Source organism: Lytechinus variegatus, chromosome 4 (genome assembly GCF_018143015.1).
Source record: "Lytechinus variegatus isolate NC3 chromosome 4, Lvar_3.0, whole genome shotgun sequence".
NCBI lineage: Eukaryota > Metazoa > Echinodermata > Echinoidea > Temnopleuroida > Toxopneustidae > Lytechinus > Lytechinus variegatus.
This window is the reverse complement of record NC_054743.1, coordinates 54,720,633-54,747,793: the sequence shown is the minus strand read 5'-3', so window position 1 is coordinate 54,747,793 and position 27,161 is coordinate 54,720,633. Positions and strand designations below refer to the sequence as shown.

Sequence of the window (27,161 nt, the reverse complement as noted above, 5' to 3'; positions counted from 1 at the left end):
TATTAACATAGCTTGTTACTGTAACGGTGGCACTGCACAAACATTCATGATGACATGACGTCACGACACGTTTTTTCCGGCATGATAGAATCCGGATCATATCATGTTAGGTATGATGGTTGATCTGACAGACTGATCGGAGAAGGTGGTTTGCTGGGTGCCGGGTAATACTGGCAAAGGTAAAATGGCAAAGGTGGGGTAAAAGTTTCAGAGGTAAAAATGACATTGGTAAAAATGGCAGACGTAAAAATGGCAGACGTAAAAATAGTCCTGGGCCCTGTTGCATAAAAATTTATGTCATAATGACATAAATTTCGATCATGACATAAAATCATGCATAGCTTATGTCGTTGACATAAATTTCGTTGCATAAAAATATTTATGTATTGTTTTAGCTTATGTAAAGTTATCACACGATATACATAAACTGAATAGTCATGAACGAGCCTGTTGACATAAACTTGGCATAAGTTGTCATTTTTCAGCCGCAGGAAGCTCTTGCGAAAAAGGGGTATTCGGCTTCCTATTTGGACGGGAAAGAGGCATATTTTGGTATGTATCAAATTTTAATTGTCGTATATCGTAGATCATAGATATATCTCACGTTCTGACCAAAATTCAAAGATTCTAAGTATGAAGAGATGTTTTAAATAAATCATTATCGCCGTCAATTTTATGTAACGATTGCTCGGATACTCTCTGGCTGCTCTTAGCCGTACACCGCTGGCAGTGCTAGCCGGAGGATCCGGCGTCTGACAAAGACAAATAATGCATGGAATCAACACCAACAGAACAGTGTTAAATTATCTTCACGACATTGAACATTGATTTTAAGGTTCCGGCGTCGGATAAACACAAATAATTCATGGGATGAACACTGACAGAAAACAGTTTTAATTAATCTTCACTACATTTTATTGGACATTTTCATTGATTTGAAATTAAAGTTTTTTTAAGAGCATCCCTGCTCTCCCTGGAATTGGAAAGATCTAGGCCTAGATCTACGTTAACGGTACTTGTTAGGCCTAGCCCAACGTTAGAGCCGGACTGTCTAACTACGATTAGACTAGAAGTCTAGACTAGACACTAGAGTCTATACAAAACAGCTCTGTCACTCACCGTGAGGGCCTAGCCCAGGCCTAAATAATTAGTTGTGCTGAGCCTTGCCCCGGGGACCCCGACACGTCTTCAGACAGTGTCACGTGTTCGGGCTGCCGCAGTAATGCTGAGCCTATGTTCGGAGATTTAAAAAAAAAAACTGAAATTTAGGCATGTGACTGTCAGTGTCAATGCATTGCTAGGGCCCTAGCAAGTAATAGCTTGGCCCCGTTATTAAGTTCTTGTGTCGATCTAGATCTCTCGTTATCTAGTTATCTATTTAGGACTAGATTAAGTCTAGGGTCTAATTTAGACTTAGTCTAGCTCTAAAAATTTCTAAGTTAAACTTATCTTACCTAGGTGAGCTGAGCTGGCCCTACAATTGACTAGGCCTACCCTTGTTTGGGCCTTGGTCCTGGCCAGTGAATGAGGTGGTGAAGCCCTACCCCTGGACCGAGTCTGGCTGGGGCTCCTTCCATTCATGCTTTTATTAAAAGATCAAAATCGAGACCTAATCTAGTAACTGTTTAGCAATACGAGAAATCCAGAATAGATCTAGCTCCGGGGGCCCAAAATTGACACTGTGTTTACATCATTTATAGTAAGCTAATCATTTGTTGGGCCTATATATCATCTATATGAAACAAGTAATATAGATCTACTAGAACTACAAAAGTTACTTTAGATCTATTCTACGTCTAATCTTAAGCCTGACTTTTTAACTCTGACATCAAAATTCAAATACAATTAAACTTAGACCTTTGGGAGACGGGTCCTCCGCTGCCGACGCTAAGGTGATGGAGCCCCCTAGGTTTATGGTAGAGCTACATGTATGGAATAGGGTGTCTAGCTCTAATATAATATTGTTTTCTAGTGCCAGGAGTAGAGGCCTAGATGATTCATTAGTTGGTAGATGTGCACTACAATAACATGTGTAGAGTATAAGACCCTAGCAGCGAGTGGGGGGGGGGGGGGTCCCTCTCCGTTCAGAAAAAAACAACAAAGTGATTGGTGTGTAATAAAGAAGATAAAATAATTTAGAAAATCCTGGGTCACCCTCTGTGTTAACGAAGACTGGAGACTACTGAACAGGAAGTGAAAGAAGGGGGGAGAAGAAAAAAAAAGAATTACACACTGAATTAACTAAGTTAAACATTGAACTGAAAAGACATGTAACTTCACGAAAACTGATGACTACGTTGTATGTTAATATCTAATAAAGATATTAAAGTACATCTATGATAGATACACATTTTAGTTCCTTGATTTGTTAAATAGGTTAAAAAAAATATCAAATGCCTTTTCTATTAATTTACAAAACAGTGCACAAATGTGCTTGGAGAAAAGGCATTTCAATTACTGGTAACTACAGGATTTTGGTTTCTGATCTGTGGATAAAAATAACCACGATAAATGAAGTTCTCTTGATGACTGTTATTAAGAATTCCTCATAGTACATTCTATTCCTTTTACCTATTTACTGTAAAGAGAATTTTTTTTAGATCAATTATTAGAGGAGTGCTTTTTTTTAGAAAACAAACCCTGGCAATTTGAAGTTAAAGAAAATTCCTAATTGTATAAATAATATAATTATAGGGCCTACAATCTTCTTACCTATCAAAACCTATCTTCATTAGAAGTATTTATCTATGGAGTGTGTGAATCATTTTTCTAACATTTAAAAAAAATAAAGCCTAAATGAATCACTTGTACTATCATTTTAATATTGCACCCTAAGTGATAAAGGTGCAAAAAAGTTGCCTTGCTATTGTTTGCACCCAAAAAGTTTGTTTACACAATAAAAGGGAAAACATTTAACCTTTTATAAAGGTGCATAATACTTAAGATTAAAAATGTTCAAATTTTTAACCTCTTACATGGTTCAAATCTGCGCCCTATATGGTGATTAATATAACTTATGCTTCACCCATAAACAATTAGCACCCCTTATTGTACCAACCCCTAAGGTTAAAATTTGAATCCTGATTTTAAGTGTATTAATCAAACCATTTCAAGGTTGAAAGACTAGACCTCATTTGCCTTAAAATAAAATATTGTGTATAGCTGTACCAACACCCCTGTCAAATATATTTGACAAAATCTGTAATGATAAAAATATATTTTTTTAAAGAAGGGACTTCAGTTGTTTTTTATACAAAATGTAAATATGAATTCATTCTCATCTGTTACTATAAAAAATTTGGTATTCACTTTTCTAACAGGTGACCCACACAAACGGTGAGAAGAGGTACATGTATAGAGAGAAAGGGGCACAGCAGCTGAAAGGAGAGGGAAGTCCAGACACTCTACCACGGTCTGCCATTGAATAAGAAGTCTCTCTTTGGATCAGGGGGTCAAGCTCCTAGTATGAAGGTGAGTCTTTATGTAAAGTTGAGTTTATTGAACATTCTACTTGTAAATACAAGTCTACTACTGTACGGTAATATTTATTCTTGTTTTATTTTATTGTTCTTAAGAGCAGTTGTAAATGTGATGTCCTGTTATAGTAATTTTCAAAGATGAATCTCTTAAAATTCATCCACATCTTGTAATAAATTCATCTTAAATTTACTCACAAAAATGGATGATATCAATCTCATGAATTTTTATAGAAATTCAAGTTTTAATAGACAACTGATCCCTCTTAATATTTCAATTAATGATAATATTATTGTGGAATGCATTTTCAAAAATATGTAAGAGCAACAACAATGTAACTCGTCAAAGTGAAAACAAAATCTAGGAAGGCTATTGGATCCATACTATTGTAACAATTATTTTCCACTTAACTTTTGCAAGAGATTCAGATTTGGTTGATTTATATTTTATTAGAATCTCAACAAAGAGACTAACAATGAGAGCTTACAAGCATAAACGCAATTTAAGTGCATTTAAGAATAAAATAATAGTAGTAGTAGAAGGGTATATTTTCATTTTCAAGTAACACCACATATGAAAATTTTCTCAAATGACTTGATTGAAATTAAATATATTCTGACTTTAATTATAAGGATATAAAAAAATAATATTCGGAAGCTATTTACCCAATTTTTATTTAACATTCTATATTTTTTAATTATGCTTGTGACTGCCATCTCAAAAGGCTCTTTCGTAATCTTTTAGAGATACATCATACATGTAAATGTATGTGAACACTCTGTTATTATCAAGTTGAGTTGCTAAAGTTGTTTTCACTGATTCTTCTTATTTCAGATTGTTCAAGAGTCAAGACTGTTGAAGAAGTGACGTCATGGACCTGGTAGCACCTGGCAAGGGAACTATATTACTGTTCATAAATCTATTACTCAAGTATCCTAAAAACGCTTTAAAAATTTGAACATTAACAAAAGTACTAATTTTCATTTTTCAAAGATAATAATCATTATATTGACATTGTGAATATATTTTATGATTATCATAAAATTATTATAGTGTAAATGATGATAGGTCATACTAATACAAATAAACAATAAGTAGAAAAGAAGACAAACAAGAAGGAGGAGGAGAAGAAGAAAAAGAAGAGGGGGTGGAAGAGGAGAAAAGGAGAAGAAGAATAAATAACAACACTGAGTTCCTCTTCATGATATTACAGAAATCTTCATCTTTAAGTGGAAATATTTATGAATAGTATAATATTGTGAATATATAATGTATGAAAAAAACATTTTATCTAAATCCAAGTTCCACTTTAATCATGATTATAAAGTCATAGGACAGGTGACAAGATAACATTGTTCCACAAATTTTAGTGTGTATTTATTCTAAAAGTAATAAATTTACATGAAATGTCATTCTTTGTGCTTCATGTCTTTGATTATTTTATTGAATCGGGGGTGGGGGTGAGGGTGGTCAAAATATGATTTGCCCCTCAGAACAAACTTGTTTCCCTACTAAAAATAGTATTAATATTTGTAGAAAATTGTAGGATTGTTTTTATCAAATTTGGAAAATAATTGAGGGCGAGAAATGAAAATGAGATAGATCTATGTAGAGATGCAATGTATAAGTAATAATGAGAAAGCGCGGGCGAGGTGAATTAGAAAAGGGAAAAGGGAAATGAAAAAGTATAAATGTGAAAGAGTCATTAACAGAGAGGGAGAGATGTATAGAGAATTGTAAAGATAAATTTCGTGAATGATAGTGGCCTAATCTCGGAGGGAGGGAGATAATGAAAGCGATAAAAGGATAAAGCATCTTTTTTCGGGGGGTTACATTTGATGAGAGAGAGAGATAATAAATTGTCCTGGTGCTCAAAGATGAATAAATGTAAATGATTGGTGACAGAGGTATGGATTAAGGGATACAGGTGGTATGAACGTGTCCCAATTAAGGCACAAAGCCGTGATGAGTAGTGGCCCCTCATGTGCACTCCTCTTGGAATTTGGGCAATAAGTGAGCATATTTTAAAGTGGACCCCCCCCCCCCAATCGCCCCATCTCTAATCGCCAGTTTTGGGCAAGGATTAAACCCGTCTCTTTTCTTTTTTATTTAGGCTTGTTTGTTTTTTTTCTGTCAAATATTTTCTTGAAGAAATTCCCTCATTGTGCTTCCACATTTGTAACCCTCGCCACAACTGCATTGGCAAGGTGGTTCCATGACATGCTTATAAAATACGAAATTTAAATTATAAAGAAAAAAAATTAATCATTGATTACAGGGATATATGCATGGTTTGCAATCGGTGTTCATGGTTTGGGAATGACTGATACAAATATTGTCTCTGTGAAGGAGACCTCCACTAGCAAGTCATGAGCATTAAGTAGTTTGAACCGCAAGATTTTGCCTAATTTCTGACATATATATTGTTACCACGGCAACACAATTCCGACACATTAACAAAATATGTCCTTTACTTTTTTACCTCGAGACCAATGTGTGAGCCAAATTTCATGAGAATTGATTGATAACTAACCAAGAAGCAGGAACCAATAGATTTTTACCTAATTTGGGGCAAATAGTATGTGGTAACTATGGCAACATGATTTCCGACACACATAAAATATGTGTCTCTCACATCTTTACCTCAAACTCAATATATGAACCAAATTTCATGAAAATTGGTTAAAAATTTATCTCGTAATTAAAACTGAAAGTTTTTCCAATTTTATGTCATATAATATGCCGTTACCATGGCAACATGAATTCTGACACGCAAAATAGATTTTAAAGCTACGGGAAGCAATTCAAATTCCAATACCAACGCCAACACCGGACTTGAAATCATCCAGTGTGCGTACCAAATTTCTTGTTTAATCACATTTGAATTAAGCACAAAAGGGGCGATTCTAGACTGAAAGTCAGAGTTATTATAATTATTTTGGGAGGGAGGGGTTGTGCTTGAAAAATATGTGGCGTTGATATAAATTATCATTCTAAGGAAAATGTCCTATCCTCAACGAAGTAAACACATTAACTATTATCCTTGGGACTAGTTTTGCTTATAAAAATAAGGGAAATATTTATGATTGTTAGTTTTTCAAATATTGAAAGAATACATCATACGCTATCCATTGACACAAAAATTATTCCGAAAGTCCAAGTAAAACTCAATATATCATCAAATTACAGAGGACACAATTATAGAAAATAATCGTAAAAGTACCCATAAGTCACTTATTGCGGAAAGCCGCCGCTTATGTCTTGATTTTAATCACGACATAAATTTATGTCATTCAAATGGATTTATGTCATGATTTTATGTCATGATTTCAGACATAAAGCTTTATGCAACGGATTTATGTCATTATTTGTGTTTATGTCATGATTTATGCTATATGACGTAAATCGTGACATAAATCATGACATAAATCAGTACATAAACTTTTATGCAACAGGGCCCTGGTAATAATAGCAAAGGCAAAATGACAGAGGTAACGATCATGTCATGCTACATCAATGAGGAAAACTCAAAGCCTTTCCAGTTTCTATCAGTAATAATTATCAAAGGGGTGGTCCGAACTGAAAACATTTATATCTTAATGAATAGAGTAGAACTTACTGAGCAAATGCAGAAAATTTCATAAAAATCTGATTACGAATGATAAAGTTATCGAAGTTCAGCAATATTTTGTGAAAATTGTCATAATGAATATTCATTAGGTGAGCTGATGATGTCACATCCCCACTTTCCGTTTTCCTTTGTTCTTACATAAAATCATTATTTTTTTTTCATTATTTCATCATTGTGTGAATAATATGTCTCCCTTGCAATGAAATAAGTTGCAGCAATGAATATCTAATGCACTATACTGTTTTCAATCACATTTTTATAGTTCTTGGAGGAAAAAATTTGAATAAATCTAATAATAGCAGTGCCTTTTTAAAGCGCCATGAGCACCGAAAGGTGGACCTGTGCGCTATATAAGTAGCCACCATTATTATTATTTCATATAATAAAATACAAAAGAACAAGTGGAATTCACTGAAAACCTAAACTAGTCCAGCGGAGGCTCGACTAGGCTTTTACTAGTCTGGCATGTTAGTCGAGGCTGCTGGACTAGGAAAAACCCGAATTTGAAACTAGTCCAGCCTCTAAGACAAGCTTTCGGCCTGCTGGACTAGCTTGAAATTAGTCGAAATTGCTCGACTAATGTCCTTTTCGGTGCTGGACTAGATTAGAGAAGGACTAACTCTTGGCTTGTCAAGCAGGACGGACTAGTTTATCGCTTGTCAATCGAGACAGACTAGCTTTTAGCTTGTCAGACAGGACGAACTAGCGTGTAACTTGTCAAGCCAGATTGACTAGCTTCTGGCTTGTCAAGCAGGACTGACGAGTTCAAGGCTTGTCATTCGAGACAGACTAGCATTTAGCTTGTCAGACAGGACGGACTAGCTTGTAGCTTGTCAAGCCGGGTCCACCCGCCAGTCATAAGGACCACTGGTCATAATACCCGCTAGTTATAAGGACCGCTAGTCATAATAGTCATAAGGGTCGCTATTCATAAGGGGCTTTGTTCATAGAGGTCGCTAGTCATAATCAACGATGGGGGTCGCCATTCATAATCAAACATGAGGGTCGCTAGTCATAATAAAGGAAGAGGGTCGCCAGTCATAAGGAGGAAAAAGGTTCGTTGATCATAAGGGTCGCCAGTCATAATAGTGGATGAGGGTCGCCAGTCATAATAGTAGAAGGGGTTCGCCAGTCATAATAATGGATGAGGGTCGCCAGTCATAATAATGGATGAGGGTCGCCAGTCATAATAGTGGATGAGGGTCGCCAGTCATAATAATGGATGAGGGTCGCCAGTCATAATAATGGATGAGGGTCGCTATTCATAATAATGGATGAGGGTCGCCAGTCATAATAGTGGATGAGGGTCGCCAGTCATAATAATGGATGAGGGTCGCCAGTCATAATAATGGATGAGGGTCGCTATTCATAATAATGGATGAGGGTCGCCAGTCATAATAATGGATGAGGGTCGCCAGTCATAATAGTGGATGAGGGTCGCCAGTCATAATAATGGATGAGGGTCGCCAGTCATAATAATGGATGAGGGTCGCTATTCATAATAATGGATGAGGGTCGCCAGTCATAATAGTGGAGGAGGGTCGCCAGTCATAATAATGGATGAGGGTCGCCAGTCATAATAATGGATGAGGGTCGCTATTCATAATAATGGATGAGGGTCGCCAGTCATAATAATGGATGAGGGTCGCCAGTCATAATGCCAGTCATAATAGTAGAAGGGGTTCGCCAGTCATAATAATGGATGAGGGTCGCTATTCATAATAATGGATGAGGGTCGCCAGTCATAATAATGGATGAGGGTCGCCAGTCATAATAGTGGATGAGGGTCGCCAGTCATAATAGTAGAAGGGGTTCGCCAGTCATAATAGTAGAAGGGGTTCGCCAGTCATAATGGTCGATGAGGGTCGCTATTCATAATAGTAGAAAGGGTTCGCCAGTCATAATAATGAATGAGGGTCGCTATTCATAATAATGGATGAGGGTCGCCAGTCATAATAGTGGATGAGGGTCGCCAGTCATAATAATGGATGAGGGTCGCCAGTCATAATAGTAGAAGGGGTTCGCCAGTCATAATAATGGATGAGGGTCGCTATTCATAATAATGGATGAGGGTCGCCAGTCATAATAATGGATGAGGGTCGCCAGTCATAATAGTGGATGAGGGTCGCCAGTCATAATAGTAGAAGGGGTTCGCCAGTCATAATAGTAGAAGGGGTTCGCCAGTCATAATAGTGGATGAGGGTCGCCAGTCATAATAGTAGAAGGGGTTCGCCAATCATAATAATGGATGAGGGTCGCCAGTCATAATAATGGATGAGGGTCGCCAGTCATAATAATGGATGAGGGTCGCCAGTCATAATAGTGGATGAGGGTCGCCAGTCATAATAATGGATGAGGGTCGCCAGTCATAATAATGGATGAGGGTCGCTATTCATAATAATGGATGAGGGTCGCCAGTCATAATAATGGATGAGGGTCGCCAGTCATAATAGTGGATGAGGGTCGCCAGTCATAATAGTAGAAGGGGTTCGCCAGTCATAATAATGGATGAGGGTCGCTATTCATAATAATAGATGAGGGTCGCCAGTCATAATAATGGATGAGGGTCGCCAGTCATAATAGTGGATGAGGGTCGCCAGTCATAATAGTAGAAGGGGTTCGCCAGTCATAATAGTAGAAGGGGTTCGCCAGTCATAATGGTCGATGAGGGTCGCTATTCATAATAGTAGAAAGGGTTCGCCAGTCATAATAATGAATGAGGGTCGCTATTCATAATAATGGATGAGGGTCGCCAGTCATAATAGTGGATGAGGGTCGCCAGTCATAATAATGGATGAGGGTCGCCAGTCATAATAATGGATGAGGTCGCTATTCATAATAATGGATGAGGGTCGCCAGTCATAATAATGGATGAGGGTCGCCAGTCATAATAATGGATGAGGGTCGCTATTCATAATAATGGATGAGGGTCGCTATTCATAATAATGGATGAGGGTCGCCAGTCATAATAATGGATGAGGGTCGCCAGTCATAATAGTGGATGAGGGTCGCCAGTCATAATAGTAGAAGGGGTTCGCCAGTCATAATAATGGATGAGGGTCGCCAGTCATAATAATGGATGAGGGTCGCCAGTCATAATAATGGATGAGGGTCGCTATTCATAATAATGGATGAGGGTCGCCAGTCATAATAGTGGATGAGGGTCGCCAGTCATAATAGTAGAAGGGGTTCGCCAGTCATAATAATGGATGAGGGTCGCTATTCATAATAATGGATGAGGGTCGCCAGTCATAATAATGGATGAGGGTCGCCAGTCATAATAGTGGATGAGGGTCGCCAGTCATAATAGTAGAAGGGGTTCGCCAGTCATAATAGTAGAAGGGGTTCGCCAGTCATAATGGTCGATGAGGGTCGCTATTCATAATAGTAGAAAGGGTTCGCCAGTCATAATAATGAATGAGGGTCGCTATTCATAATAATGGATGAGGGTCGCCAGTCATAATAGTGGATGAGGGTCGCCAGTCATAATAGTAGAAGGGGTTCGCCAGTCATAATAATGGATGAGGGTCGCCAGTCATAATAATGGATGAGGGTCGCCAGTCATAATAATGGATGAGGGTCGCTATTCATAATAATGGATGAGGGTCGCCAGTCATAATAGTGGATGAGGGTCGCCAGTCATAATAATGGATGAGGGTCGCCAGTCATAATAATGGATGAGGGTCGCTATTCATAATAATGGATGAGGGTTGCCAGTCATAATAATGGATGAGGGTCGCCAGTCATAATAGTGGATGAGGGTCGCCAGTCATAATAATGGATGAGGGTCGCCAGTCATAATAATGGATGAGGGTCGCTATTCATAATAATGGATGAGGGTCGCCAGTCATAATAGTGGATGAGGGTCGCCAGTCATAATAATGGATGAGGGTCGCCAGTCATAATAATGGATGAGGGTCGCTATTCATAATAATGGATGAGGGTCGCCAGTCATAATAATGGATGAGGGTCGCCAGTCATAATAGTGGATGAGGGTCGCCAGTCATAATAGTAGAAGGGTTCGCCAGTCATAATAATGGATGAGGGTCGCTATTCATAATAATGGATGAGGGTCGCCAGTCATAATAATGGATGAGGGTCGCCAGTCATAATAGTGGATGAGGGTCGCCAGTCATAATAGTAGAAGGGGTTCGCCAGTCATAATAGTAGAAGGGGTTCGCCAGTCATAATGGTCGATGAGGGTCGCTATTCATAATAGTAGAAAGGGTTCGCCAGTCATAATAATGAATGAGGGTCGCTATTCATAATAATGGATGAGGGTCGCCAGTCATAATAGTGGATGAGGGTCGCCAGTCATAATAATGGATGAGGGTCGCCAGTCATAATAATGGATGAGGGTCGCTATTCATAATAATGGATGAGGGTCGCCAGTCATAATAATGGATGAGGGTCGCTATTCATAATAATGGATGAGGGTCGCCAGTCATAATAGTGGATGAGGGTCGCCAGTCATAATAATGGATGAGGGTCGCCAGTCATAATAATGGATGAGGGTCGCCAGTCATAATAGTGGATGAGGGTCGCCAGTCATAATAGTAGAAGGGGTTCGCCAGTCATAATAATGGATGAGGGTCGCCAGTCATAATAGTAGAAGGGGTTCGCCAGTCATAATAATGGATGAGGGTCGCTATTCATAATAATGGATGAGGGTCGCCAGTCATAATAATGGATGAGGGTCGCCAGTCATAATAGTGGATGAGGGTCGCCAGTCATAATAGTAGAAGGGGTCGCCAGTCATAATAGTGGATGAGGGTCGCCAGTCATAATAATGGATGAGGGTCGCCAGTCATAATAATGGATGAGGGTCGCTATTCATAATAATGGATGAGGGTCGCCAGTCATAATAATGGATGAGGAGTCATAAAAGTAGAAGGGGTTCGCCAGTCATAATGGTAGATGAGGGTCGTTATTCATAATAGTAGAAAGGGTTCGCCAGTCATAATAATGGATGAGGGTCGTATGCAGTCATAATAGAACAAAGTGTTCGCCAGTCATAATAGTAGATGGGGTCGATAGTCATAATGGTAGCTGAGGTAGATGGTAGATTTTGCGTATTGACCTTCAACCCACTACATTTAGCAAATGAATCCAAAATATTTAGTACATTACAGAAACTGGCAGCTGTACCATCGAGAAATAAAACTGTGTCATCCACATATTAAAGAACTTTGTATTCTTTTAAGCCAACATAAATTCATTTGACAGAGTATGAATTTCGAATTAACGACCCATGAATTTTAGAGCATAGCAAAAACGAATCTTAATGTCATTTGACCATTGACTATAACACTAGAAAATGCATTCTGATAAAGTATTTTTAATTCATGTCATGAAAGATTTGCCAAATTTAAAAATGGAAAGCGTTTTAAACAAAAAATCATGAAAAATCAGAAATCAGGAATATGTTTCTTCTCCGTATACACAATTAAATCATACAAAATTTTCCTATTTTCACCAATAAATCGTCCAGACAAGAATCCTGATTGATTAACATGAATAATTATATGGTAATACTTTTTAAAGTCTGTGAGCAATACAACTTTACAACAGTTTATAAACAACATTCAACAATGAAATTGATCTCTAATTTTTGATGAAATGTCTTACTTTGTCACCTTAAGGAATTAATGTTATCAAGCCATTATTGTTTGTGAGATGGATAATTTTCCAGAAATATAAGCAAAATTCATACTTCGTACCAAGAATATACCTAAGTCCTGAAAGAATGCTTAAAAAAAATCAGTTGAAAATCCATCTCGTCCAGGAGGCTTATTATTTTTCATATTTTTTTAATGCTAAATCAACTTCACTGTAAGATATTTCTCCTTAAGAAGAATCGTCTTCCTCTGTAAGACTATGGAAACTCTCTTCTCTAATAAGATAAAAAAGTTCTTCAGCATCACTATTTGCATATTTATATAACTGTTCATATATGAGCCAATTTCTCTTAAAATGTCTGTTTGTTTTGCAATACTGTACCATTATCATGAATCAATTCAACAAATGTTTATTTCTGCTATCCTCTGCTTTTCAAGATAAAAAAAATATTTAGACGGTTTTTCTCCATATTGCATTATTTGAAGTCTTATCTAAATTGTTCTAATTATTTCCTAAGTAGCCTAATTTTTTGTAAATTTTCTCTAGTATTTATATTTTGGTCTAGAAGTTTTTCTAAGTTAAGTATTTCAATTTCGAGGTTTTTTTCTACACTTTCTTCTTTTCTCTTCTCTCTTATTACATACAATATAGTCGCTGCTCTCAACTCCATCAACAGCAGGGGCGGATCTAGCCTTCGCCAATAGTGGGGGGGCGGATTTTTTTCAGACATATTTTCCCCGATCGGCCACTAGAAGATGATTTTTGGTTTCTTTGAAGGGGTAATCCTAATACTCACTTCTTAGCTTTATTCCTATGAATAAACATTTATAGACAATATCATATCTTTATTTATATAATGTGAGCGCGAAGCGCGAGCTAATTTTTGGGGAAATCTTTTGTATTTTTCTGAAAAAGATGTGCATGCAAATGAATAACTACTACAAACGTGAAGCACGAGCAGAAATGACTGAATGGCTGATTTTGTGGACAACTCTCCATTTGTTTTGTACTTATATTTTCAGATTTCCCCCCTTTATTTTACATATTTCACATTATCACCTCCTGACCTCCTCACTATTTCTTTTGTATTTTGTTAAATGAAATATGAAATATTTTTATTTTGTCGCATTGTCTGTGAAATGAAGTTTCATTCCTCCCTGAACACGTGGAATTCCATTATTTTAACATTTTGTGCTTCACGCAAGGAGGACGGTCCTAATCGTCAAATTCGAAAAAATTGAAATATTGTATAATTCAAAACGATAAAAAACAAAAGAAATAGTGAGTGAGTGACATCATCGACTCTCTCATTTGGATGTAACTGGCTCGTTCATATAACTATTTTGTTGAAAATAAGCGAAACTTTGAAATGTCATAACTTTTTTATTTTACATCCGATTTTGATGAAATTTTCATCATTGTGCTTGTCTGATTATTCTCTATTTATTTAAATCAACATTTTTCTGAGGTGGACTTGACCTTTAATATAGCGAGCGCAAAGCGCGAGCAGAAATTTTTAATATATACGTTTTGATGTAATAAAAAATGATCTGTTAACGGCTGCTTGCAGTTAGCCTAAGAACGTTATATATTTCAATAATCAAATAATGCGAGCGCGAAGCGCGAGCTAAAAATTTTGACATTTCTACCTGAAAAACAAAATTCTGAGCACTTTTTGTCATCGTAAAAAGGATAAGTATGTAACTAAACAATTGATGCGAGCACGAAGTGCAAGCGGAAAAATTCGAGATTTACACCAGTGGCGTAACGGGCGGGGGGGGGGGGGCAGCGGGCAAGCTGCCCCCCGGCGGATTTCACCGGGAAAATAAAAAAAAACGGGAAAAATAAAAGGGATGGAGAAAGAAAGGGAAAGGGAAGGAAAGAGAGAAAGGAAAGGAGGAAAAGGAAAGAGAAAGGGAAAAGTGGAAAGAAAACAAGGAAAAAGTATTTTTTGAAATAGAAAAGGAAGGAAAGCGGGAAGAAGAACGAAAGAAAAACATTTGAGAAAGAACAAATCATTCTGAAATAGACCTATAGAGTGCAATAGCATGATGGGAAATAAATTAAAAGATGGCAAACAATAGCGGGAAATGAAGGTAGAATGGAATTAGTCCAAAGCTAAATTGGAAAACAAAGAAAAGGGACAAGAAATAAAAACTTAATAACACGACCGGGCTGACGAGGATAGAAAATAAAGAGCGGGAAGAAAGAGGAACTGCATACAACATTGTGCTATTAGCTTGCTAAATTTTATGCAAAAAAAGCTACCGGGGCTTTGCCCCAGACCCCAAGCAGTAGGGGCTCTTCATCTATGACCTTCAAATGGCTCTATTACGCCCCCCCCCCCTTAGTGACCCTTCCTACATTAAGCTTTACGTTCAATCAATGGCGTACAGGCGCGGGGGGGGTCTTGGTTCAACACCCAAGAGGAAATAAAAGAATTTATGGGAGACAACGTATAATGAAATGAATGGAAACAATGAAATGTGTTATTTGCTGAATATAATGGAGAAATTTATCACATAATTAGAATTTAATTTCAATAGGCAATTTTTTTCCAGCTAGCTTTGCTCGCTTGCGACTCCCCCCCCCCCCACATTGCTATGTTTTGCCCCCTCAAAATATTTGGTTCAACTGGGTTGAATAAATGTGTTGTGTAAAAGCTATATTCTGTATATACCCGCAATTTGATTAAATAGCGGCAATCTGCGAGGTTTAAATGGCTTTGAGATCAAGAAGTTCCGGGGGCTCCGCCCCAGACCCCAACCGCATAGCACTGCCGTATATGAGTATGGAAGGGTTGGGCCATGGTCCCCAAAAGTTTTACCATGTAAAAAAAGATATCTCAAAGTTAGATTCTCATGAAAAGGTGATTTTTTTCTCGCTTCGCTCGCTCGGGACTTATATTAAACAGCTTTTTAGCACATGCGCCATACTGCGCACCTTCATTTTTGTTTTGTTTACTCTGCACGCTACTGCCGCAAATAATCCTGTTAACAGTGGCGTACAGATCACAAAAAAGGGATGGAAAGAGTGAAATATATTCTCTGGATATCATGTCAAAATCTATCACAAAATTGGATTTTTGTATTAAAAATGTCAAAATTTTTGATCGCTCGCTCGCATCGCTCTCTCGCGACTTTTTTTTAAAAGATAAATTCTGCCTGATACACAATGTCTTGCCCTTTCGAAATCGTCGCCTAATTACACCATTGCGCCTGTTTATACCATGATATGATCGGGAAATTTTGGCTCTTGCCCCCTCCCCCCTTGGCCACCGACCCCTGTTACGCCGCTGTTTACACCTAAAAACGGGACACTCCATTCATGTTTTGTAAATCGTGAAAAGGATGAGTAATTGGATATCTTTCTACATCGATATTGCGAGCGCAAAGCGCGAGCACAAATTTTTTATATTGTGGATTAAAACTGGATAATGATTTATACAGAGCACAAGCTGCGTATCTGAATAAACGCGCGCGTGTTTCAGATTTAGACCTAGAATCTGAGTGGGCATTCTAAATACCTTTTTTGATCGTTAAAATCGATAAAATGAGCGCGAAGCGGGAGCTTAAAACATTTGATATTCCGATCTGAAAAGGGTCAATTTAAGCTCTGTATTTCAAGCACTTTGTAGGAAAAATTGTGAGGTGTGTATGGATGACATTAAAAAAAGAGTTTCATTATTTTAATTTCATTCAAAAGTTTCATTATTATTACTTTGAGTTTTGACATAGGACCAGGACATTCCAAGAGCATTATGTCATCATATTAAAATTATGACTATATCTTCTTATTTCTCTTCCTAAGCGCAAGATAAAACTTGTCGATATTGCATTCTGAAAAAGGGACAATTTGATTCTTGAATTAATATCTTATTTATTAACCTAATAAGCCTAATGTGAGAGCGTGAAATCTATTAATATTATGGGCTGAAAACTACATTTAAAGCACTTTTGTATTTATGATTTATGAAGAAGATGCGTGAGTTGATAGATTTTCAACAATCAATGCGAGCGCGAATCGCGAGCCGAAATTTTAAAAAATTCAGACCATAAAACAAAAAGTTTTGCAGAGCACTTTTTAAAAATCAATTTGTAAATCAAACAAAATAATGAAAGTACGATTTCTGAGCTAAAATATGTTTTCTATGTTGACTTCAAAATTTGATATTTCAATCTCCATATTGATATGTAAATCACCTAACATGCAATGCGGGCGCGAAGCGCAAGCGATTTTTTTTTATAGTGACATTAAGGATTTTAAAAATCATTTTTCTAGGCTTCCCCTCATCTTATTTTATTCACTCGTCTTCCTCTTCTTCTGTTTCCCCCTTCTTTTTTCTCCTCTCTTTTCCCTTCTTTTTCTTTCTTTCTTTCTTTCTTTCTTTTCTTTCTTTCTTTCTTTCTTTCTTCCCCCTTTTACTTTTTTTTTTGGGGGGTGGGCCCCTCGGGCCCCCTAGATCCGCCTATGAGCAGTGTATAAACAAAACAACTGATATTCAATAATAAATCTGAGTTTCTCTTTTCTAACAGTTTCAAAAGCTTTATCATGAAGACAATCAATATCAAGATACTGTAAAAACATTCATCTAACACAGTCTCTAAACTGATCATTGTGTGATCGGTACGATATCCTAAATCAATATCACATTTTCTAACCAAAGAAATAATATCTGAAGATATCAAAAAATAATGTTTTCTACTTTGCTTCAATGGTGTGGACTGTCTCCAAGTATAACATTTTGAATTTGGATTTAACTGACGCCATGGATCAACTAAATTAACTCACTGACTCAAAACTTTGGACCAGGTTCCAATCACCACATAGGATTTTATGAGGATCATCATAGTCCAATAAGATATTTTCTATACATCTAAAAAATTTAGGGTCATTTTGCCTATACAATGATATCAATGAAATAAGCAACATAGTTTCCATCAGTATCGCATTTTACTCTCTTAATAACAAGTTGTATGTTTTTATCAAATAATATAGCATTGCATTAGATGATTTATATGAGAAAAAAACCTTCCTCCCACTCCATTAATATGTTTTCTTCCAAATCCTTTACAAAATGAGTGTCCTGTAAACAATAAATATTTGGGTTTTTTTCCTTTTCAAAAAATGAAATATATAATATGAAGGAATAATTTCATGCTCAGACATTTTTCTGTAAAAAAAAAACCACCTCTATTGAAAAAAAGGCTTTTAGAAAATACTCTGGTACAGGTTTAGGTCAACACTATCTTAAATACATATATTCAAAGAAGATTTCCTTGTTATTGGAATTATTCACAATCTACACTTTTCGCCTAAAGATAATTTGATTTTTTAGGGGAGGGTATCATTTCTAACAACTTCTGCTGGTTATGATGAAAAAAAAATCGCCGTAGGTAAAAAAAAATGCCCTTTTTCAAAAGTAAAAAGCCTTTTGGCGAAATGAAAAGTGCGCTTTTTTCAAAACTAAATACTGTTCTTGAAGTCCAACATAAAACATTTCAGGATGGTCACAAAAGTAATGTCAATAACATGAGATAATCTATCTTTTTAAAGGGTGTCATTTTTAATAGCTACTGCTGGTTATGATTAAAAAAAATCCAATTTTTCAAAATAAAAATGTGCTCTTATTCGAAATTAAATACCCTTCTTGAACTACAACATAATACATATTAGGCTTGAAAATCACCTTTTTTGTGTTCTCACGCTTTGCGCCCACCTCAGCTATTATGTAGTAAAGTTCCCTTCTACTGACATGCGAACCACTTCCACTATCATGGCTAGCAACCCTCTTCTACTAATAAGACTAGCGACCCTCATCTACTATTATGACTAGCAAACCCCTACTACACTGTAAAAATGAATTGCTAATGCAGCACTTACAGTGCTTGTATAGTGACTGCACTAGTAGTGCTGATTTTCTAGTTCACATTTAAACTAGAAAATCAACACTCCCAGTGCAGTCACTATACAAGCACTGTAAGCGCTAGATTAGCACCTCATTTTTTACAATGTACTATTATGACTGGAGATCCTCATCCATTATAAATGACCCGCGAACCCCATCTACTATTATGACTAGCGACCCTCATCCATTATTATGACTGGCGAACCCCATCTACTATTATGACTAGCGACCCTCATCTACCATTATGACTGGCGAACCCCTTCTCCTATTATGACTGGCGACCCTCTTCCACTATTATGACTGGCGACCCTCATCCATTATTATGAATAGCGACCCTCATCCAGTATTATGACTGGCGAACCCTATCTACTATTATGAATAGCGACCCTCATCTACCATTATGACTGGCGAACCCCTTCTACTATTATGACTGGCGACCCTCATCTATCATTATGACTGGCGAACCCCTGCTACTATTATGAATAGCGACCCTCATCCACTATTATGACTGGCGAACCTCATCTATTATTATGACTAGCGACCCTCATCCATTATTATAACTGGCGAACCCCTTCTACTATTATGACTGGCGACCCTCATCCATTGTTATGACTGGCGACCCTCATCCATTATTATGACTGACGACCCTCATCCATTATTATGACTGGCGAACCCCTTCTACTATTATGACTGGCGACCCTCATCTACCACTATTATGACTGGCGACCCTCATCCATTATTATGAATAGCGACCCTCATCCAGTATTATGACTGGCGAACCCCATCTACTATTATGACTAGCGACCCTCATCCATTATTATGACTGGCGAACCCCTTCTACTATTATGACTGGCGACCCTCATCTATCATTATGACTGGCGAACCCCTGCTACTATTATGAATGGCGACCCCCATCCATTATTATGACTGGCGAACCCTTTCTTCTATTATGAATAGCGACCCTCATCCACTATTATGACTGGCGAACCCCTTCTTCTATTATGACTAACGACCCTCATCCATTATTATGACTGGCGACCCTCATCCATTATTATGACTGGCGAACCCCTTCTACTATTATGACTGGCGACCCTCATCTATTATTATGACTGGCGAACCCTTTCTACTATTATGAATAGCGACCCTCATCTACCATTATGACTGGCGAACCCCTTCTACTATTATGACTGGCGACCCTCATCCATTATTATGACTGGCGAACCCTTTGTTCTATTATGAATAGCGACCTTCATCCACTATTATGACTGGCGAACCCCTTCTACCATTATGACTGGCGACCCTCATCCATTGTTATGACTGGCGACCCTCATCCATTATTATGACTGACGACCCTCATCCATTATTATGACTGGCGAACCCCTTTTACTATTATGACTGGCGACCCTCTTCCACTAATATAACTGGCGACCCCCATCCATTATTATGAATAGCGACCCTCATCCAGTATTATGACTGGCGAACCTCATCTACTATTATGACTAGCGACCCTCATCCATTATTATGACTGGCGAACCCCTTCTACTATTATGACTGGCGACCCTCATCTATCATTATGACTGGCGAACCCCTGCTACTATTATGAATGGCGACCCCCATCCATTATTATGACTGGCGAACCCTTTCTTCTATTATGAATAGCGACCCTCATCCACTATTATGACTGGCGAACCCCTTCTTCTATTATGACTGGCGACCCTCATCCATTATTATGACTGGCGACCCTCATCCATTATTATGACTGGCGAACCCCTTCTACTATTATGACTGGCGACCCTCATCTATCATTATGACTGGCGAACCCTTTCTCCTATTATGAATAGCGACCCTCATCTACCATTATGACTGGCGAACCCCTTCTACTATTATGACTGGCGACCCCCATCTATCATTATGACTGGCGAACCCCTGCTACTATTATGAATAGCGACCCTCATCTATCATTATGACTGGCGAACCCCTGCTACTATTATGAATAGCGACCCTCATCCACTATTATGACTGGCGAACCTCATCTATTATTATGACTAGCGACCCTCATCCATTATTATGACTGGCGAACCCCTTCTACTATTATGAATAGCGACCCTCATCCACTATTATGACTGGCGAACCTCATCTATTATTATGACTAGCGACCCTCATCCAGTATTATGACTGGCGAACCCCATCTACTATTATGACTAGCGACCCTCATCCATTATTATGACTGGCGAACTCCTACTATTATGACTGGCGACCCTCATCTATCATTATGACTGGCGAACCCCTGCTACTATTATGAATGGCGACCCCCATCCATTATTATGACTGGCGAACCCCTTCTACTATTATGAATAGCGACCCTCATCCACTATTATGACTGGCGAACCTCATCTATTATTATGACTAGCGACCCTCATCCATTATTATGACTGGCGAACCCTTTCTATTATTATGACTGGCGACCCTCATCTATCATTATGACTGGCGAACCCTTTCTACTATTATGAATAGCGACCCTCATCTACCATTATGACTGGCGAACCCCTTCTACTATTATGACTGGCGACCCTCATCTATCATTATGACTGGCGAACCCCTTCTCCTATTATGACTGGCGACCCTCATCCATTATTATGACTGGCGACCCTCATCCATTATTATGACTGGCGAACCCCTTCTACCATTATGACTGGCGACCCTCATCCCCTATTATGACTGGCGACCCTTATGATCAATGTAGCCTCTTCCTTTTTATGACTAGCGACCCTCATCTAGTATTATGAATTCCGACCCTCATTGTTGATTATGACTGGCGATCCTTATGATCAATTACCCTTATGGTCCATTATGAATAGCAACCCTTATCTTGCATTATGAAAATCGGACCTTATGACCCATGGTCCTTATGACCTTATGACTAGCGACCCCTTTTGCCTATTATGACTAGCGAGCTTTTGGGTATAGGATTTTACACGTTATGACTAGCGGTCCTTATGACCAGTTAGTATTATGACTTATGGTCCTTATGACTGACGGGCTTATCCCGTCAAGCCAGACTGACTAGCTTCGGGCTTGTCAAGTAGGGTGGACTAGTTTATGACTTGTCAATCTAGACAGACTAGCTTTGAGCTTGTCAAGCAGTACACTAGTTTCAGTCTTGTAAATCGAGATATGTTGTCATGCAAGGTTTCCTGCTTGTCTTAATAGCGAAAGTTTTTTCCAGCCTGGCTTGTCGAATTTGAGGCAATTCATGTCAGATGCTGATAATAAGATAGCTTTTACAATTCTTTTTTTTAAACTAAAGTATGTTTGCTTCACCACAAAAATGAAGAAAGCTCTTGGATATAGATTAGTACGCCTAAATCATATAGTTATTAGAAAAGATTAGGTATTTTTAGCACTTTCACAGAATAAATAATTATCATGATTATATTGAATTACCTGCAGCGCAAAGTACGACACGGAGCTTGATTCATGACATCTGTTGAATAATGCAGAAAGTTCTAAAATATCAATGATTATCATGAAGTGCATGGAAGCCAAAAAAAGATTGGATGAAAGATGAGCAACGTGCAATTAATGTTCTGATTCTTTCAAGATGTTGCCTATAGGCATATTTAACCCATGTCCCACAATCAGTATTTACAGGTAGGCCTAACTGGAATCTGAGCCTGTGCATTGAATAACCCGGAAAGCAAACACATGCATTATTGTCAACATGCAGTAGCACTGAGCACAAAGAACAAAGACCAATCCTAAGCCATGCAGCTTTTGGTTCAGTTGGAAATTGCCCGCTCAAATTAACGCTTTCACAAACAATGCATCATGTGGGTCATCATTTCGCTGTGTGATACGATCAGGGAAGCAAGTCTGAAGTTATTCTACTGAAAGCCTGTATCGTTTGCCTGTTTTCAAGAATCAGTCGAACCATATCGAAAAATTCAAAGTAAGTACGATTTTCCCCCTTTTTAAAGACTAAAATCGATATCATGCATGATCCTAAAGAGACAAATCTGGGAGAGGACGAAGAGCATATTAGGCACAGAAAGTCACTGCCCAGTTTCCAATATAGGCCTAAGTGAAGTGTGTTAGAGGAGTGTGAGAATTTTCGTATTCTTAGGAGAGTACATCATAGTGCAGATAACTTCGGCTGGGTGTTTTCGGTTATATTTTTTGACTCTGCACTATTAAATAGGCGTTAAATTGATTTGTGGAACTTTTGAAATTAACTTTAGTATCAGGAATGCATCTTTTTTGAAGGAAATTCAAAATTATGTCAAACATACTTAGCCCAAGTTATTTGAGATTGTTGTGTTTTCTACATGTAGAGAAGGAAATTCTTTGTGTTTCTTTCTTAATTTTATAAGATTAGATATGTAATTGTGAGCATAATTATAACTGTTCAGTAGTATAAATGTTTTATATTTTATTTGTGATTTCTGGAATATTAAGTAGGCTTATATAATTTTTATAATAATTTTCCACTATAGGTGGATCTTTGTATTTGTAAAGCAGTCTTTAAATGGAATGTTTTACACGTTGAATTCCACCATTGTCAGTTGGATTGTATTTATTTTGATACTTTTATACTTGTACCACTATAAGTTTGGAAAGAAATCTTAACAAGAAAAATTCTTTATTCAGAATCTCACCAAAAACAATTGAAATTGGAGCCTACTGTAGGCAGTCTTGAGAATAAACTATGTCCATTATTAGGCTAATGTTCAAGAAGAAGTGGCTTTTTATAAATGAACTGATGCAAGTAGATGAAAATCGATAGGTTTATCCCTTTTTACATAACCCACGAATTTAATTTTAATGTTTATATGTTGCTAATGACGATGGCGAACTGCAGGAGCTAATTAATTATATTGTTTATCACGTAAAAAAACAACCCAATAAGACGCACTGATTCTATAATTAAACGATGATGATATTTTTTACACAACTATCTACAGATGGGTCGTCTACAGAATAAAGAAATATTGTATATGCCGATCATTGAAAATGGGTCCGCTGAAATCTTCTATAACTCATCGATTAAATTTGGCAATGGCAAGAAGCATACCAATCATCTGTGACTATAGACGATAGAGGTCAGGAAGAAAGAGAAGGTGAGGAAGTGCTTCTATGCTTATCTGCTGCTTTCAAACGATTTACATTTTAAAAGAATATGGGCAGAATGAAAAAAATCATAAACGATTAATTACTGACAAGTTGACCACTATCATTACACCATTGATGATACTGTACAAAACAATGTTTCACTGTTGGTCTTAATTGTTTAAAGGAGCTGCATGTCATGAGCTGTTTTTATTGTACCTGGCATATTCTGCATCGATTGATAAAGAGAGATGAAGTGAATATAATAATTGAACATCTGTTCTCATTTTTCATTAAAACATTCTAGGAGCACTGACGAAAGCAGTAGGCCCATCCGTGGTAACAACATGACTTCTTCAGGGAAAGTTTAACGATCTCTTTGTGTCACCAGAACTGAGGTTAGTTAAATTTCAATGTGTAATTTTTTGCTTTCCTTCACATTTTCTTAATATTGATATGATTTAACAAACATGAAAATTGTGAAATTTCTGATAAAGTTCCTTCCACATTTAACATCTAACTCCCATGTTCTCTTCCATTTTTAATAAACACATTCTTATGGAAACATTAGTCTTTAGGAATTGGTATCTTTATAATGAAATAGCTATGAGGCAATTGTTTTAAGGGGATTTCTCCACAAGTATCACACTGTATGAAAACTGTTCATAGTCCATGTAATTATGACGTACAGGGGCCATCTTTTATAGGCAATTCTATGACAAAAATGATTTTTTTTTTATAACAAAAATACATTTATATACCATTGCTATGATTTTCGTAGTGGTGGCTTCCTCGCCAGCACTTGCTGCTAACTTTGAATAATATCCATTTCATCCTCCTGATTCTCCAATTGTTTCTATCACTCAAATTGTCATTTCCATCTTCTGTTTTATTATTTATCTGGACTGTCACAGAATCCCGTACACATCCAGACGGACACGGAACACAATCCTCACCATCACCACATCACTCGACCTTCTGTCAGAGGACACGATGTCGATCTCTTCGTTTTATATCTTCTATTTTCAATATCCCACTTGCCTAGTAAGACTCTCATATTTATTCAAAAGAACCTATTAGATATTAAGGATGGAGGCAACATTCCATACACGGCCATATTTACATTTTAAAAAATCAAACATGCAGTGAGTTAAGATAATTAAGCTTCTTTGTCTATCTGTGTTAATTCTTTATTGCTGAAATCTAGTATAATCAACACTCCAGTGTCCTGATAACTTTGGTTAAGGTTTGTTCCATAACAATATCAGAATTGTCTTAAACCTGTGTATTATAAAATGTTGGTTTTCACAATTTCAAATCTAAATAGTGTTTTCTTAATCAGATGCCAAGTATATTATTGGATGTTCTGTGTATATATAAGACTAAGTTTGAAAAAGTTTCTTTTTGTATAATCAACAAATGCAAATGTTTGTGTTATGACATTACAGAGCAAAATATTTAGTTCTTTCATAATGCATTATGATTTATTTGGACAGGAACAGTTTGTGCATACCAAATTCTCTAATTTGTATATCACCCTTTTCACAAAGGAATTTATCTGACTATTTGTGTTATGGATTTTTTCATCATTCTGTCACTCGAGTACAAACCCAAATTTTTCCCTATAAACCTTGAATTTGTATCAAAATTATTGTTTTGATATTTTCATGAGGATCATAATAACATATACATGTACTGATACTGCAATGTACAAAACTCTACATCGAACAAAAGTAAGCAAATATACTTCCAGAAATAATGAAGTTGTCATATGTATATTTTTATATTTGAAGTCCTTCAATTGAATATCAACCTACATTCTCCTATCGCCATATTGTTTTCAACAAAATATACATACATGTATTCCCTGTATCGAGAATGAAATCTAATTAATGATTATAATTACAACTTTGAAAATTTACTTTGATTTTTTATGCGAATTCATTTTGATTTACTTTTTTCTGCCATGATTGTATTTAGTGTATATGAATATGCAATATTTTTAAACGCTTTTCTAATGTTTTCAAGTTCAGGCCTGTCTCGAGTGGGGATTCCTCTGAAATGTACATGCAAACTATGCTCAGTGTATTGATTTTGAATATTTAGTATATAATGCTTTATTCGTTTCCTTCCTCTGTTACTTGTTTTACCGATTTTTTTAATGTACGATTTTTTCTAAAATATGTACATTTTCTTTTACTTTCTTTTGTTATATATTTTGAAAAGTTTTTTCTAATCTCATTATATAAATTGAAAGAAAGAATTTGAATATGATTGTTTACATAACCTTGTTAAAAGAAAAACAAATCGTCAAATAATCGTAGTATGAAGTGCGCATTAAACTGCACTTCCTAAAATAATGTTATGTTTAAATCTAGAAGGAACATCTTCATTTGGAAAAGTAAATAGGTTATAGATTTTGCATATATGTTTGGAAGTTTAATTTCATTAGCAGTCAGATGAAATAAGGCTTATATTATTTTCTTGTGAACAAATAACAAATTCAAAACATTTTATTATAAAGAATGCATTTATCAATTAATACTGTCAAGGAGGTATTTTTTCTAGTTTAATAGTGAGGAATAATTTGTCTAAAATTTGGTATATAGGCCTACTCTAGCCCATCTGGATGCCATTACTTTGATGATGTGATATTACTTTTCATGTCTTGGAAATATATGATATTTGGATAATAAAAGTGTATTGTTACTGTAAATGAATTTACAAATTTTCTTGATTTCATATTTTGTTCCTCGAAAATATTTTCTTTCGTAACTTAGCGATGTCTAGCAACGTGGTGGGAACGTCTGAAGGCGCGGCTAGGTTTTCTGGATCATTCATGGCTAGTCCGTCAAGTTAGTCCGTCATGCTAGTAATGCAACCTAGTCCAGCTTGACGTACCGAAACATGCTAGTTCAGCAAACTAGTCCAGCTTGATGGACTAACATCAGGTTAGTCCAGCAGCAAGACTAACTTGAAGTTAGTCCAAGTGGGCACCATTTGGACCAACTTAAAACTAGTCAATAACTAGTCGAGCGACTAGCTATATGCTAGTCCAGCTCGCTGGACTAACCAATAACTAGTCGCTGGACTAGCATCAAACTAGTCAGGCTTGCATGACTAACGTTAAACTGGTCGCTTGACTAGGAACATGCTAGTCAGCCGACTAATGAAAAGCTAGCCATGCAAGGTGGACTAAGCAAAACTAGTCCATCCTGCTAGTCCAGCAAAGCAGACTAACTTAAAGTTAGTCCAGGTGGGCACCATTTGGACTAATTTTAAGCTAGTCTGGCGACCAATTTTGGTTTTCAGTGTTAAATGAGACATCATTAGCCCACCTAATGAATATTCATGACGACTGTTTTCACAAAATATTGCTAAATTTTAAGATTTAATAGCTTTCTTATTTGTTATCCGCTT

The 27,161-nt window shown here is 37.0% G+C and overlaps 1 long non-coding RNA gene across 1 annotated transcript; it reads left to right on the top strand.

Moving 5' to 3' along the window:
- The first annotated feature begins 427 nt into the window (after positions 1-427).
- LOC121412753 lies at positions 428-4,625 on the top strand. Its single transcript, XR_005969663.1, has 3 exons — positions 428-552; positions 3,321-3,471; positions 4,312-4,625. It is a non-coding gene; the product is annotated as an uncharacterized LOC121412753 (long non-coding RNA).
- The last annotated feature ends 22,536 nt before the right edge of the window (positions 4,626-27,161 follow it).